The 18,216-nt window shown below is 38.9% G+C and overlaps 1 pseudogene across 1 annotated transcript; it reads left to right on the forward strand.

Annotated features, from left to right (window-relative positions):
• The first annotated feature begins 202 nt into the window (after positions 1–202).
• On the forward strand, positions 203–17,791 carry LOC101024047 (annotated as a pseudogene). Its single transcript, XR_160328.5, has 2 exons — positions 203–4,826; positions 16,423–17,791. The product of XR_160328.5 is annotated as a T-complex protein 1 subunit alpha-like (transcript).
• Positions 17,792–18,216: the final 425 nt, after the last annotated feature.

Here is an 18,216-nt window from a genome sequence, read left to right on the forward strand (position 1 = left end):
TTGTAATTTTAGTAGAGACAGGGTTTCACCATGTTAGCCAGGACGGTCTCGATCTCCTGACCTTGTGATCCGCCCGTCTCGGCCTCGCAAAGTGCTGGGATTACAGGCTTGAGCCACCGCGCCCGGCCAACAACTACTTTTTTGAATACATAAAAAGAAATGCATTTAAAAACATTATACATAAGTCAAAATGGAATACTAAAATATAACCCACTGGAAGGCAGGGGAAAGAAAGATAAACAAAAAAAAGGAGAGAAAGAGAGAGAATAAAATGACATAATTAAAACTTAATACATCAGTAATTACAAGAAAGGTAAATGGTATAAATATGCCAATTAAACGATAGAGTTTGCCACAGTGGATTAAAAAAACACGATCTTACTATATGCTGTCTAGAAGAAATTCAGTTCAAATGTAATAATTTAGGCTGGTTGAAAGTAAAATAATGAAAAAAATTTATGCAAACCTTATTTTTGGTTATTAAATAATTTGTTCATTGTATGACATTTACAAAGAAAACAAAAAGGATAGCAAGATAAAGTAAACTTCAGAACAAAGAAAATTGCCAGAGATGGAGAAGGATATTATGTAATAATAAAAGGGTCAATACAGCAAGAACACATAGTAATTTTAAATGTGTATGCACCAAAAAGCAAAGTTACCAAATATGTGCAGAAAAACTGATAGAATGGAAAACAAAAATAGGTAAATCCATAATATAGTTGCAGGCCTCAACAACCTTCTCTCAAAATTTGATAGAGCAATTAGAGAAAAAAATTCAAGTGAGACCCCATCTCTAATAAAAAAATAAATAAATGACCAAAGATATGGAACTCAACCACACAATCAACCAATAGGATCTAATCAACATTTATAGAACACTCCACCCAAAAACAGCAGAATATACATTCTTTTCTAGTACCCATAGAACATACACCAAGATAGATCATAGACTGGTCCATGAAACAAACTTCAACAAAATTTTAAAAGTTAAAATTACGTAGAGTGTTTTTCTAAACACAATGGAATGAAAGTAGAAATTAATGACAGAAAGATTTTAGGAAAATCTCCAAACACTTGGAACTGAATAGCATGCTCCATGGATCCAGGAGGAAATTTCAAGGAAATTTCAAGGAAAATCAAATGGCACATTGAAATGAACAAAATGAAAACACAACAGGAGAGTTCTCATTTCTGGCCAGCATGCAGAAAGCATGGAATTGCCACTCAATCCTAACAAGTAAAAAGTTGGAAAAATGAAAAAATGAACAATTCTTAGATTTGTAAGAGAAGTGAGGTCACAGGGCAAACCACTGGCCCCAAAATCAGAAAGACAGACTCGTATAGAGAATCACAACTTACCAGAGCAGAAACCCATGAGCAGAAGCCTCCACGGGAACCAGTGTCAGGGTGGGAAAACCTGAACTGTAATTAACAAATCGCTGGAATCTCAATGTGGACAAGTCAGAGAATTTGAAACTTCAGAGGGATTCAGTTATTGAGGGGCCCTCTACTTTTGTGAGTTTTGCCTGCTAGAGCTCCACCAGTTTATCAAAGCAAATACCAGATTTTTTAAAATGCCTCCATGCTTACAGCAAGGGAGGGAAAAGTGCCATTTTGAAATATGCCAGAGCATTGTACTCTTCTTAACAAAGTCTGCCCTCAGGAGAAACTATTTAACCAGAACCTAAACTGCTGGGGTTTCATCAGTGCCTAACTAACTTGGAGGAGGTAAAATTACCAACTCCAGCTGGCTCTAGTCTTCCTGTGGAACAAAGGAATTACACAATTCCAGCCCCCTCCAGCCATACGGTCATACCTAAAGAGGGGAGTGGAACTGAACAGCACTTGTGAAGTTCACAGTCAAGAGGTACAGGCTCACTAAAAACTGAGGCCTAATCATAAGTAATTACATTACTTAAGGCCTATTTATAGCAGCTTCCTTGACCCAATACATCATGTCCAGCTGTCAGTTAAAAAATTACAAAACATACTAAAAGGCAAAACACAGTTTGGAGTGATAGAAAAAGCACCAGAACAAGACTCAGATATTGGAAGAAATGTTGGAATTATTAGATGAGGAATTTTTAAACAACTGTGATTAATATGCTAAGTGCTCTAATAGACAAAGTAGAAAGCATGCACGAATAGATGGGAAATGTAAGCAGAGAGATGGAAATTCTAGCAAAAAGCCAAAAGGAAATGGTTGACATCAAAACTAATGTAGCAGAAATGAAGAATGCCTTGCCTTTGATGGGTTTTTTAGTAGACTGAACACAGTTTAAGAAAGAATCTGTGTATTTAAAGATATCTCAGTTAAAAACCTCTAAAACTAAAACACAAAGGGGAAAAATTTTGTAAAAATCCAGAATATTTGAGAACTGTGAGAAAACTACAAAAGGCATAACATATGCTTAATGGGAATACCAGAAGGAGAGCAAATATTCAAAAAAATAATGATTGAGAATTTTCCCCAAATTAATGTCAGGCATCAAATCCAGATGCAAAAAGCTCAGAGAACACCATGAAGGATAAATTCCAGACAAACTACACCTAGGCATATTATTTCCAAACTACAGAAAATCAATGATTAAAAAAAAATCCTGAAAGAAGCCACAAGGAGTGGGTGCTGGCCCTTGCATACACAGGAGCAAAGATAATAGCTACATCCTACTGCTTCTCCTAAGAAACTATGCAAGGGTGGAGTGAAATATTTAAAGTGTTGAGAGAATAAAAATCAGCCTAGAACTCTGTATCCTGCAAAATTATCCTTAATGTGAGAGAGAAATAAAGACTTACTCATACAAATAGAAATTGAGGGTATTTGTTGCCAGTAAACCTGACTTGCAAAAAACGTTAGAAGTTATTTAAGGAGAAGGAAAATAATATGGGTCAGAAACTCAGATCTACATGAAGAAAAGAAGAGCATTAGAAATGAAGAGATTGGTGAAAGTAAAAAAAAAAAGAAAAAAACCTTGTTTTCCTTGTTCTTAATTGATCTACACGTATATATGCTTATGTTTGCTTAGGTACAAGTAAAATGAATGATAGCAACGATACAAGGGATCGGCAGGAGGAATTAGGATTATTTTGTTATTATAAATTACTCATATTACTTGTGAAGTAGGATAGTGTTATTTGAAAATAGACTTGGGTTGAGCAGCTCTTGGGGAATCGCTCCGGTATGCTCCATGCGGTCGCTGCCACTGCTATGGTCCCCGGTCGGCGGAGAGACCGCGATACTGGTTGCCCGCAGTGTGAGCAGAATTCAACGTGTACCGCTGCCGTGAAGATGGAGGGGCCTTTGTCCGTGTTCGGGGACCGCAGCACTGGGGAGGCAATCCGCTCCCAGAACGTTATGACTGCAGCTTCGATTGCCAATATTGTAAAAAGTTCTCTTGGTCCAGTTGGCTTGGATAAAATGTTGGTGGATGATACTGGTGATGTAACCATTGCTAACGATGGTGCACCCATCCTAAAGTTACTGGAGGTAGAACATCCTGCAGCTAAAGTTCTTTGTGAGCTGGCTGATCTTCAAGACAAAGAAGTTGGAGATGGAACTACCTCAGTGGTTATTATTGCAGCAGAACTCCTAAAAAATGCAGACGAATTAGTCAAACAGAAAATCCATCCCACATCAGTTATTAGTGGCTATCGACTTGCTTGCAAGGAAGCAGTGCGTTATATCAATGAAAACCTAATTGTTAACACAGATGAACTGGGAAGAGATTGCCTGATTAATGCTGCTAAGACATCCATGTCTTCCAAAATCATTGGAATAAATGGTGATTTCTTTGCTAACATGGTAGGAGATGTTGTACTTGCTATTAAATACACAGATATAAGAGGCCAGCCACACTATCCAGTCAATTCTGTTAGTATTTCGGAAGCCCATGGGAGAAGTCAAACAAACAGTATGCTCATCAGTGACTATGCACTAAACTGTGTGGTGGGATCCCTGGGCATGCCCAAGAGAACTGTAAGTGCAAAAATTGCTTGCCTTGACTTTAGCCTGCAAAAAAACAAAAATGAAGCTTGGTGTACAGGTGGTCATTACAGACCCTGAAAAACTGGACCAGATTAGACAGAGAGGATCAGATATCACCAACAAGAGAATTCAGAAGATCCTAGCAACTGGTACCGACATTTTCTAACCACTGGTGGAATTGATGATATGTGTCTGAAGTATTTTGTGAAGGCTGGTGCTATGGCAGTTAGAAGAGTTTTAAAAAAGGGACCTTAAACACATTGTGAAAGCTTCTGGAGCAACTATTCTGTCAAGTCTGGCCAATTTGGAAGGTGAAGAAACTTTTGAAGCTGCCATGTTGGGACAGGCAGAAGTGGTACAGGAGAGAATTTGTGATGATGAGCTGATCTTAATCAAAAACACTAAGGCTCGTACATCTGCAACGATTATCTTACGTAGGGCAACTGATTTCATGTGTGATGAGATTGAGCATTCTTAACATGATGCTCTTTGTGTAGTGAAGATAGTTTTGGAGTCAAAATCCATGGTTCCAGGTGGGGATGCTGTAGAAGTAGCCCTTTCCATATACCTTGAAAATTATGCAACCAGCATGGGGTCTTGGGAACAGATTGCTACTGCAGAGTTTGCAAGATCACTTCTTGTTATTCCTAATACACTGGCAGTTAATGCTGCCCAGGACTCTACAGATCTGGATGCAAAATTAAGAGCTTCTCATAATGAGGCTCAGGTTAACTCAGAACGTAAAAATCTAAAATGGATTGGTCTTGATTTGAGGAATGGTAAATCTCGAGAAAACAAACAAGCAAGAGTTTTTGAACCAACATAGTTAAAGTTAAGAGTTAGAAATTTACATGCCCCGTTCCAGGTTGGCCGAATAAGAACAGCTCCAGTCTGCAGCTCCCAGCGTGATCAACGCAGAAGACAGGTGATTTCCGCATTTCCAACTGAGCCTCCGCTGGTGATACCCAGGCAAACAGGGTCTGGAGTGGACCTCCAGCAAACTCCAATAGACCTGCAGCTGAGGGACCTGACTGTTAGATGGAAAACCTAACAAACAGAAAGGAATAGCATCAGCATCAACAAAAACGACATCTACACCAAAACCCCATCTGTAGGTCACCGATATCAAAGACCAAAGGTAGATAAAACCACGAAAATAGGGAGAAACCAGAGCAGAAAAGCTGAAAATTCTAAAAACCAGAGTGACTTTTCTCCTCCAAAGGATTGCAGCTCCTCGCCAGCAACGGAACAAAACTAGATGGAGAATGACTTTGAGAAGTTGACAGAAATAGTTTCAGAAGGTCGGTAACAACAAACTTCTCCGAGCTAAAGGGGGATGTAAGAACCCATCGCAAGGAAATTAAAAATCTTGGAAAAAGATTAGACGAATGGCTAACTAGAATAAACAGTATAGAGAAGACCTTAAATGACCCAATAGAGCTGAAAACCATGCCAAGAGAACGTGACACATCCACAAGCTTCAAAAGCCAATTCGATCAAGTAGAAGAAAGAGTATCAGTGATTGAAGATCAAATTAATGAAATAAAGTGAGAAGAGAAGTTTAGAGAAAAAAGAGTAAAAAGAAATGAACCAAGCCTTCAAGAAATATGGGACTATGCGAAAAGACCAAATCTACATTTGATTGGTGTACCTGAAAGTGACAGGGAGAATGAAACCAAGATGGAAAACACTCTTCAGGATATTATCCAGAAGAACTTCCCCAACCTAGCAGGGCAGGCCAACATTCAAATTCAGGAAATACAGAAAATGCCACAAAGATACGCCTCGAGAAGAGCAACTCTAAGACACATAATTGTCAGATTCACCAAGGATGAAATGAAGGAAAAAATGTTAAGGTCGGCCAGAGAGAAAGGTCAGGTTACCCACAAAGGGAAGCCCATCAGACTAACAGCGGATCTCTCAGCAGAAACACTGCAAGCCAGAAAAGAGTGCGGGCCAATATTCAACATTCTTAAAGAAAAAAATTTTCTACCAAGAATTTCATATACAGCCAAACCAAGTTTCATAAGTGAAGGAGAAATAAAATCCTTTACAGACAAGCAAATGCTGAGAGATTTTGTCACCACCACACCTGCCTTACAAGAGCTCCCGAAGGAAGCACTAAACATGGAAAGGAACAACCCGTACCAGTCACTGCAAAAACATGCCAAATTGTAAAGACAATCGATGCTATGAAAAACTGCATCAATTAACGGGCAAAATAACCAGTTAACATCATAATGACAGGATCAAGTTCACACACAACAATATTAACGTTAAATGTAAATGGACTAAATGCCCTAATTAAAAGACCCAGACTGGCAAATTGGATAAAGAGTCAAGAGCCATCAGCATGTTGTATTCAGAAGACACATCCCACATGCAAAGACACACATAGGCTCAAAATAAAGGGATAGAGGAAGACCTACCAAGCAAATGGAAACCAAAAAAAAGAAGGGGTTGCAATCCTAGTCTCTGATGAAACAGACTTTAAACCAACAAAGATCAAAAGAGACAAAGAAGGCCATTACATAATGGTAAAGGGATCAATTCCACAAGAAGAGCTAACTATCCTAAATATATATGCACCCAACACAGGAGCACCCAGATTCATAAAGCAGCTCCTTAGAGACCTACAAAGAAACTTAGACTCCCACACAATAATAATGGGAGACTTTAACACCCACTGTCAATAATAGACAGATCAATGAGACACAAGGTTACAAGGATATCCAGGACTTGAACTCAGTTCTGCACCAAGTGGACCTAATAGACATCTACAGAACGCTCCACCCCAAATCAACAGAATATGCATTCTTCTCAGCACCACATCACACTTATTCCAAAATTGACCATATAATTGGAAGTAAAGCACTCCTCAGTAAATGTAAAAGAACAGAAATCACAATAAACTGTCTCTCAGACCACAGTGCAATCAAATTAGAACTCAGGATTAAGAAACTCGCTCAAAACCACACAACCACATGGAAACTGAACAACCTGCTCCTGAATGGCTACTGGTAAATAACAAAATGAAGGCAGAAATAAAGATGTTCTTTGAAACCAATGAGAACAGAGACACAACGTACCAGAATCTCTGGGACACATTTAAAGCAGTGTGTAGAGGAAAATTTATAGCACTAAATGCCCACAACAGAAAGCAGGAAAGATCTAAAATTGACACTCTAACATCACAATTAAAAGAACTAGAGAAGCAAGAGAAAACACATTCAAAAGCTAGCAGAAGGCAAGAAATAATAAGATCAGAGCAGAACTGAAGGAGATAGAGACACAAAAAAACCTTCAAAAAATCAATGAATCCAGGGGCTGGTTTTCTGAAAAGGTCAACAAAATTGATTGACCACTAGCAAGGCTAATAAAGAAGAAAAGAGAGAAGAATCAAATAGATGCAATAAAAATGATAAAGGGGATATCACCACGAACCCCACCGAAATACAAACTACCATCAGAGAATACTATAAACACCTATACTCAAATAAACTAGAAAATCTAGAAGAAATGGACGAATTCCTGGACACATACACCCTCCCAAGACTAAACCAGGAAGAAGTTGAATCCCTGAACAGACCAAATTGAGGCAATAATTAATATCCTACCAACCAAAAAAAGTCCAGGACCAGATGGATTCACAGCTGAATTCTACCAGAGGTACAAAGAGGAGCTGGTACCATTCCTTTTGAAACTATTCCAATCAATAGAAAAAGAGGGACTCCTCTCTAACTCATTTCATGAGGCCAGCATCATCCTGATACCAAAGCCTGGAAGAGACACAACAAAAAAGAGAATTTTAGACCAATATCCCTGATGAACATCAATGCAAAAATCCTCAATAAAATACTGGCAAACCAAATCCAGCAGCACATCAAAAAGCTTATCCAGCATGATCAAGTCGGTTTCATCCCTGGGATGCAAGGCTGGTTCAACATACGCAAATCAATAAATGTAACACATCACATAAACAGAACCAACAAAAAAACCACACAATTATCTCAATAGATGGAGAAAAGGTCTTTGAAAAAATTCAACAGCCCCTCATGCTAAAAACTCTCAATAAATTCGGTATTCATGGAACGTATCTCAAAATAATAAGAGCTATTTATGACAAACCCACAGCCAATATCATACTGAATGGGCAAAAACTGGAAGCATTCCCTTTGAAAACTGGCACAAGACAGGGATGCCCTCTCTCACCACTCCTTTTCAGCATAGTGTTGGAAGTTCTGGCCAGGGCAGTCAGGCAAGAGAAAAAAAATCAAGGTATTCAATTAGGAAAAGAAGTCAAATTGTCCCTGTTTGCAGATGACATGATTGTATATTTAGAAAACCCCATTGTCTCAGCCCAAAATCTCCTTAAGCTGATAAACAACTTCAGCAAAGTCTCAGGATACAAAATCAATGTGCAAAAATCTCAAGCATTCCTATACACCAATAACAGACCAATAGAGAGTCAAATCATGAGTGAATTCCCATTCACAATTGCTACAAAGAGAATAAAATACCTAGGAATCCAACTTATAAGGGATGTGAAGGACCTCTTCAAGGAGAACTATAAACCACTGCTCAACGAAATAAAAGAAGACACAAACAAATGGAAGAACATTCCAGGCTCATGGATAGGAAGAATCAATATCATGAAAATTGCCATACTGCCCAAGATAATGTATAGATTCAATGCCGTCCCCATCAAGCTGCCAATGACTTTCTTCATAGAATTGGAAAAAATAAAAAATAAAAAAATAAACTACTTTAAAGCTCATATGGAACCAAAAAAGAGTCTGCATTGCCAAGACAATCCTAAGCCAAAACAACAAAGCTGGAGGTATCATGCTACCTAACTTCAAACTATACGACAAGGCTACAGTAAACAAAACAGCATGGTACTGGTGCCAAAACAGAGATCTAGACCAATGGAACAGAACAGAGGCCTCAGAAATAACACCACATATCTACAATCATCTGATCTTTGGCAAACCTTACAAAAACAAGCAACAGGGGAAAGGATTCCCTATTTAATAAATGGTGCTGGGAAAACTGGCTAGCCATATGTAGAAAGTTGAACCTGGATCCCTTCCTTACACCTTATACAAAAATTAATTCAATATGGATTAAAGACTTAAATGTTAGACCTGAAACAATAAAAACCCTAGGAGAAAACCTAGACAATACCATTCAGGACATAGGCATGGGCAAGGACTTCATGACTAAAACACCAAAAGCAATGGCAACAAAGCCAAAATAGACAAATGGGATCTAATTAAACTAAAAAGCTTCTGCAAAAAAAAAAAAAAAAAAAAAAAAAAAAAAGAACTACCACCAGAGTGAACAGGCAACCTACAGGATGAGAGAAACTTTTTGCAATCTACCCATCTTACAAAGGGCTAATATCCAGAATCTACAAAGAACTTAAACAAATTTTCAAGAAAAAAACAAACAACCCCATCAAAAAGTGGGCAAAGGATATGAACAGATACTGCTCAAAAGACATTTATGCAGCCAACAGACACATGAAAAAATGTTCATCATCACTGGTCATTAGAGAAATGCAAATTGAAACCACAATGAGATGCCATCTCACACCAGTTAGAATGGTGATCATTAAAAAGTCAGGAAACAACAGATGCTGGAGAGGATGTGGAGAAATAGGAAGGCTTTTACTCTGTTGATGGGAGCATAAATTAGTTCAACCATTGTGGAAGACAGTGTGGGATTCCTCAAGGATCTAGAACTAGAAATACCATTTGACCCAGTGATCCCATTACTGGGTATATACCCAAAGGATTATAAATCATGCTACTATGAAGACACATGCACACATATGTTTATTGCAGCACTATTCACAATAGCAAAAACTTGGAACCAACCCAAATGTCCACCAATAATAGACCAGATTAAGAAAATGGGGCGGAGCAAGATGGCCGAATAGGAACAGCTCCAGTCTCCAACTCCCAGCGCGAGCGACACAGAAGACCGGTGATTTCTGCATTTTCAACTGAGGTACTGGGTTCATCTCACTGGGGAGTGCCGGACGATCGGTGCTGGTCAGCTGCTGCAGCCCGACCAGCGAGAGCTGAAGCAGGGCGAGGCATCGCCTCACCTGGGAAGCGCAAGGGGGAAGGGAATCCCTTTTCCTAGCCAGGGGAACTGAGACACACAACACATGGAAAATCGGGTAACTCCCACCCCAATATTGCGCTTTAAGCAAACAGGCACACCAGGAGATCATATCCCACACCTGGCCGGGAGGGTCCCATGCCCACGGAGCCTCCCTCATTGCTAGCACAGCAGTCTGTGATCTACCGGCAAGGCAGCAGCGAGGCTGGGGGAGGGGCGCCCGCCATTGCTGAGGCTTAAGTAGGTAAACAAAGCTGCTGGGAAGCTCCAACTGGGTGGAGCTCACAGCAGCTCAAGGAAACCTGCCTATCTCTGTAGACTCCACCTCTGGGGACAGGGCACAGCTACACAACAACAACAACAACAACAAAAAAGCAGCAGAAACCTCTGCAGACGCAAACGACTCTGTCTGACAGCTTTGAAGAGAGCAGTGGATCTCCCAACACGGAGGTTGAGATCTGAGAAGGGACAGACTGCCTGCTCAAGTGGGTCCCTGACCCCTGAGTAGCCTAACCGGGAGACATCCCCCACTAGGGGCAGTCTGACACCCCACACCTCACAGGGTGGAGTACACCCCTGAGAGGAAGCTTCCAAAGCAAGAATCAGACAGGTACACTCGCTGTTCAGAAATATTCTATCTTCTGCAGCCTCTGCTGCTGATACCCAGGCAAACAGGGTCTGGAGTGGACCTCAAGCAATCTCCAACAGACCTACAGCTGAGGGTCCTGACTGTTAGAAGGAAAACTATCAAACAGGAAGGACACCTACACCAAAACCCCATCAGTACATCACCATCATCAAAGACCAGAGGCAGATAAAACCACAAAGATGGGGAAAAAGCAGGGCAGAAAAGCTGGAAATTCAAAAAATAAGAGCACATCTCCCCCGGCAAAGGAGCGTAGCTCATTGCCAGCAACGGATCAGAGCTGGACGGAGAATGACTTTGACGAGATGAGAGAAGAAGGCTTCAGTCCATCAAATTTCTCAGAGCTAAAGGAGGAATTACGTACCCAGCGCAAAGAAACTAAAAATCTTGAAAAAAAAGTGGAAAGATTGACGGCTAGAGTAATTAATGCAGAGAAGGTCATAAACGAAATGAAAGAGATGAAAACCATGACACAAGAAATACGTGACAAATGCACAAGCTTCAGTAACCGACTCGATCAACTGGAAGAAAGAGTATGAGCGATTGAGGATCAAATGAATGAAATGAAGCGAGAAGAGAAACCAAAAGAAAAAAGAAGAAAAAGAAATGAACAAAGCCTGCAAGAAGTATGGGATTATGTAAAAAGACCAAATCTACGTCTGATTGGGGTGCCTGAAAGTGAGGGGGAAAATGGAACCAAGTTGGAAAACACTCTTCAGGATATCATCCAGGAGAACTTCCCCAACCTAGTAGGGCAGGCCAACATTCAAATCCAGGAAATACAGAGAACGCCACAAAGATACTCCTCGAGAAGAGCAACTCCAAGACACATAATTGTCAGATTCACCAAAGTTGAAATGAAGGAAAAGATCTTAAGGGCAGCCAGAGAGAAAGGTCGGGTTACCCACAAAGGGAAGCCCATCAGACTCACAGCAGATCTCTCGGCAGAAACTCTACAAGCCAGAAGAGAGTGGGGGCCAATATTCAACATTCTTAAAGAAAAGAATTTTAAACCCAGAATTTCATATCCAGCCAAACTAAGTTTCATAAGTGAAGGAGAAATAAAATCCTTTACAGATAAGCAAATGCTTAGAGATTTTGTCACCACTAGGCCTGCCTTACAAGAGACCCTGAAGGAAGTACTAAACATGGAAAGGAACAACCGGTACCAGCCATCTCAAAAACATGCCAAAATGTAAAGACCATCGAGGCTAGGAAGAAACTATATCAACTAATGAGCAAAATAACCAGTTAATATCATAATGGCAGGATCAAGTTCACACATAACAATCTTAACCTTAAATGTAAATGGACTAAATGCTCCAATTAAGAGACACAGACTGGCAAACTGGATAAAGAGTCAAGACCCATCAGTCTGCTGTATTCAGGAGACCCATCTCACACGCAGAGACATACATAGGCTCAAAATAAAGGGATGGAGGAAGATTTACCAAGCAAATGGAGAACAAAAAAAAGCGGGGGTTGCAATCCTAGTCTCTGATAAAACAGACTTTAAACCATCAAAGATCAAAAGAGACAAAGAAGGCCACTACATAATGGTAAAGGGATGAATTCAACAGGAAGAGCTAACTATCCGAAATATATATGCACCCAATACAGGAGCACCGAGATTCATAAAGCAAGTCCTTAGAGACTTACAAAGAGACTTAGACTCCCATACAATAATAATGGGAGACTTCAACACTCCACTGTCAACATTAGACAGATCAACGAGACAGAAAGTTAACAAGGATGTCCAGGAATTGAACTCATCTCTGCAGCAAGCAGACCTAATAGACATCTATAGAACTCTCCACCCCAAATCAACAGAATATACATTCTTCTCAGCACCACATTGTACTTACTCCAAAATTGACCATATAATTGGAAGTAAAGCACTCCTCAGCAAATGTACAAGAACAGAAATCATAACAAACTGTCTCTCAGACCACAGTGCAATCAAACTAGAACTCAGGACTAAGAAACTCAATCAAAACCGCTCAACTACATGGAAACTGAACAACCTGCTCCTGAATGACTACTGGGTACATAACGAAATGAAGGCAGAAATAAAGATGTTCTTTGAAACCAATGAGAACAAAGATACAACATACCAGAATCTCTGGGACACATTTAAAGCAGTGTGTAGAGGGAAATTTATAGCACTAAATGCCCACAACAGAAAGCAGGAAAGATCAAAAATTGACACTCTAACATCGCAATTAAAAGAACTAGAGAAGCAAGAGCAAACACATTCCAAAGCTAGCAGAAGGCAAGAAATAACTAAGATCAGAGCAGAACTGAAGGAGATAGAGACACAAAAAACCCTCCAAAAAATCAATGAATCCAGGAGTTGGTTTTTTGAAAAGATCAACAAAATTGACAGACCACTAGCAAGACTAATAAAGAAGAAAAGAGAGAAGAATCAAATCGATGCAATTAAAAATGATAAAGGGGATATCACCACCGACCCCAAAGAAATACAAACTACCATCAGAGAATACTATAAACACCTCTACGCAAATAAACTGGAAAACCTAGAAGAGATGGATAATTTCCTGGACACTTACACTCTTCCAAGACTAAACCAGGAAGAAGTTGAATCCCTGAATAGACCAATAGTAGGCTCTGAAATTGAGGCAATAATTAATAGCCTACCAACCAAAAAAAGTCCAGGACCAGATGGATTCACAGCTGAATTCTACCAGAGGTATAAGGAGGAGTTGGTACCATTCCTTCTGAAACTATTCCAATCAATAGAAAAAGAGACACAACAAAAAAAGAGAATTTTAGACCAATATCCCTGATGAACATCGATGCAAAAAATCCTCAATAAAATACTGGCAAACCGGATTCAACAACACATCAAAAAGCTTATCCACCATGATCAAGTGGGCTTCATCCCTGGGATGCAAGGCTGGTTCAACATTCGCAAATCAATAAACATAATCCAGCATATAAACAGAACCAAAGACAAGAACCACATGATTATCTCAATAGATGCAGAAAAGGCTTTTGACAAAATTCAACAGCCCTTCATGCTAAAAACGCTCAATAAATTCGGTATTGATGGAACGTACCTCAAAATAATAAGAGCTATTTATGACAAACCCACAGCCAATATCATACTGAATGGGCAAAAACTGGAAAAATTCCCTTTGAAAACTGGCACAAGACAGGGATGCCCTCTCTCACCACTCCTATTCAACATAGTACTGGAAGTTCTGGCTAGGGCAATTAGGCAAGAGAAAGAAATCAGGGGTATTCAGTTAGGAAAAGAAGAAGTCAAATTGTCCCTGTTTGCAGATGACATGATTGTATATTTAGAAAACCCCATTGTCTCAGCCCAAAATCTCCTTAAGCTGATAAGCAACTTCAGCAAAGTCTCAGGATACAAACTTAATGTGCAAAAATCACAAGCATTCTTATACACCAATAACAGACAAACACAGAGCCAAATCATGAATGAACTTCCATTCACAATTGCTTCAAAGAGAATAAAATACCTAGGAATCCAACTTACAAGGGATGTAAAGGACCTCTTCAAGGAGAACTACAAACCACTACTCAGTGAAATAAAAGAGGACACAAACAAATGGAAGAACATACCATGCTCATGGATAGGAAGAATCAATATCGTGAAAATGGCCATACTGCCCAAGGTAATTTATAGATTCAATGCCATCCCCATCAAGCTACCAATGAGTTTCTTCACAGAATTGGAAAAAACTGCTTTAAAGTTCATATGGAACCAAAAAAGAGCCCGCATCTCCAAGACAATCCTAAGTCAAAAGAACAAAGCTGGAGGCATCACGCTACCTGACTTCAAACTATACTACAAGGCTACAGTAACCAAAACAGCATGGTACTGGTACCAAAACAGAGATATAGACCAATGGAACAGAACAGAGTCCTCAGAAATAATACCACACATCTACAGCCATCTGATCTTTGACAAACCTGAGAAAAACAAGAAATGGGGAAAGGATTCCCTATTTAATAAATGGTGCTGGGAAAATTGGCTAGCCATAAGTAGAAAGCTGAAACTGGATCCTTTCCTTACTCCTTATACGAAAATTAATTCAAGATGGATTAGAGACTTAAATGTTAGACCTAATACCATAAAAATCCTAGAGGAAAACCTAGGTAGTACCATTCAGGACATAGGCATGGGCAAAGACTTCATGTCTAAAACACCAAAAGCAACGGCAGCAAAAGCTAAAATTGACAAATGGGATCTAATTAAACTAAAGAGCGTCTGCACAGCAAAAGAAACTACCATCAGAGTGAACAGGCAACCTACAGAATGGGAGAAAATTTTTGCAATCTACTCATCTGACAAAGGGCTAATATCCAGAACCTACAAAGAACTCAAACAAATTTACAAGAAAAAAACAAACAACCCCATCAAAAAGTGGGCAAAGGATATGAACAGACATTTCTCAAAAGAAGACATTCATACAGCCAACAGACACATGAAAAAATGCTCATCATCACTGGCCATCAGAGAAATGCAAATCAAAACCACAATGAGATACCATCTCACACCAGTTAGAATGGCGATCATTAAAAAGTCAGGAAACAACAGGTGCTGGAGAGGATGTGGAGAAATAGGAACACTTTTACACTGTTGGTGGGATTGTAAACTAGTTCAACCATTATGGAAAACAGTATGGCGATTCCTCAAGGATCTAGAACTAGATGTACCATATGACCCAGCCATCCCATTACTGGGGATATACCCAAAGGATTATAAATTATGCTGCTATAAAGACACATGCACACGTATGTTTATTGCAGCACTATTCACAATAGCAAAGACTTGGAATCAACCCAAATGTCCATCAGTGACAGATTGGATTAAGAAAATGTGGCACATATACACCATGGAATACTATGCAGCCATAAAAAAGGATGAGTTTGCGTCCTTTGTAGGGACATGGATGCAGCTGGAAACCATCATTCTTAGCAAACTATCACAAGAACAGAAAACCAAACACCGCATGTTCTCACTCATAGGTGGGAACTGAACAATGAGATCACTTGGACTCAGGAAGGGGAACATCACACACCGGGGCCTATCATGGGGAGGGGGGAGGGGGGAGGGATTGCATTGGGAGTTATACCTGATGTAAATGATGAGTTGATGGGTGCAGTAGACCAACATGGCACAAGTATACATATGTAACAAACCTGCACGTTATGCACATGTACCCTACAACTTAAAGTATAATAATAATAAATAAATTAAAAAAAAAAAAAGAAAGAAAATGTGGCACATATTCACCATGGAATACTATGCAGCCATAAAAAAGGGTGAGTTCGTGTCCTTTGCAGGGATGTGGATGAACCTGGAAACCATCATTCTGAGCAAACTATCGCAAGGACAGAAAACAAAATACCGCATGTTCTCACTCATAGGTGGGAATTGAACATTAAGAACACTAGGACACAGGGAGGGGAACATCACACACTGGGGCCTGTCGTGGGGTGGAGAGCTGTGGTGGGAGGATAGCGTTAGGAGAAATACACAATGTAAATGACTAGTTAATGGATGCAGCAAACTAACATGGCACATGTATACCTATGTAACAAACTTGCATGTTGCACACATGCACCCTAGAACTTAAAGTATAATAAAAAATAAATAAATAAGTGTTTGAAATTTGCAACTGAAGCTGCAATTGCCATTCTTCAAATTGATGATCTTATTAAATTACATCCAGAAAGTAAAGATGATAAACATGTAGGTTATGAAGATGCTGTTCACTCTGGAGCCCTTAATGATTGATCTGATGTCTCTTTTATTTATAACAATGTTAAATGCAATTGTCTTGTACATTGAGTTAAGTATTATACATTAAAGTGCAACAAGCTGAAAAAAAAAGAAAAGAAAAGAAACTAGACTTGGGTTAGCTATAAATGTATGTTTCAAACTCCAGAGCAATCACTTAAAAATGTGTTTTAAAAAGGAAAATTGATATGCTGAGAAAGGAGATAAAATGGAATTACATAAAATGCCCAGTTAAAAATTTCAAAAGGCAGAAAAGAGTGGAAGAAAAAATATGAACAAAGAACAAGAGTAATAGACAGAAGACAACAGTAATAAACACTGTAGATGTTAATGCAACTATAGCAAAATGACTTTGAACAACAGTGGTGTAAATGTACCTATTAACAGATGGAGATCAGAGTGAATCAGAGACAAGACCAAAATATATGTTGTCTACAAGAAATGCACTTTAAATATGAAAAGACATATGGATTAAAAATAAATATGAATAAGTGGAGAAAGATATACCATGCTAACACTAAGCAAAAGAAAGCAAAAGTATCTCTATTCATTTCAGACAAAACAAACTTCATACTAGCATATTTATTAGAAATAAATAGAAACATGACATAGTTATAAGGGAGTCAATTCTCCAAAATAATATAACAATCTTTAATTTGTATGAGCCTAACAACAGAGTGTCAAAATATATGAGGCAAAAACCTATGGAACTACAAGGAAAAATAGATGAATCCACTATTACAGTTGGAGACTTCAACACCCTTCTATCAGAAATGAACAGATTCAGCAGGCATAAAATCAGTAAGGATATAGTTGAACTAAAAATACCACCAATCAACTGTATATAATTAACACCTTTAGACTACTTAATGCAACAACAGCAGAGTACACATTCTTCTCAAGTACACGTGGAACCTTCACCAAGATATACCACATCCTGGGCCATAAAACACACCTTAACAAATTTAAGAGAATTAGGAATCATATGATGTCAGCTCTCAGACCAAAATGGAATTAAACTAAAAACAAATAACACAAAGATACCTGGGAAACCTCAAAACTTGCAGATTAAACGACACATTTCTAAATAACACGTGAGTTGGAGATAAAATCTCATTGGAAATTTTAAAATATTTTTTAAAAGATCAAATTAAAACAAAACTTATTAGAACTCTGGAATGCAGCAAATACAATTCTTAGATGAAAATTGATAGCATTAAAAATAAAAAAAAAATTAGCCGGGCATGGCAGCAGGCACCTGTAGTCCCAGCTCTTAGGGAGGCTGAGGCAGGAGAATGGCATGAAACTGGGAGGCAGAGCTTGCAGTGAGCCGAGATCTCACCACTGCACTCCAGCCTGGGTGACAGCAACTCCATCTCAAAAAAAAAAAAAAAAAAAAAAAAAGGGAAAGAAAAAAAAAGAAAATTGATAGCATTGAATGCATACATTAGCAAAGAAGAAAGATCCGAAATCAGTAATCTAAGGCTATACCTTAGGAAAAAAAGAGCAAATTAAATTCAAAGCAAGCAGGAAAACACATTAAAATTAGAGCAGAAATCAATAAAATTGAAAACAGAAGATCAATAGAGAAAATAAATAAAACCAAAAGTTGGTCTTTGGAAAAGATCAATAAAATTAATATGCCTCTAGTCAGGC

The sequence above is a fragment of the Papio anubis genome, chromosome 4 (assembly GCF_008728515.1).
Source record: "Papio anubis isolate 15944 chromosome 4, Panubis1.0, whole genome shotgun sequence".
Taxonomy (NCBI): domain Eukaryota; kingdom Metazoa; phylum Chordata; class Mammalia; order Primates; family Cercopithecidae; genus Papio; species Papio anubis.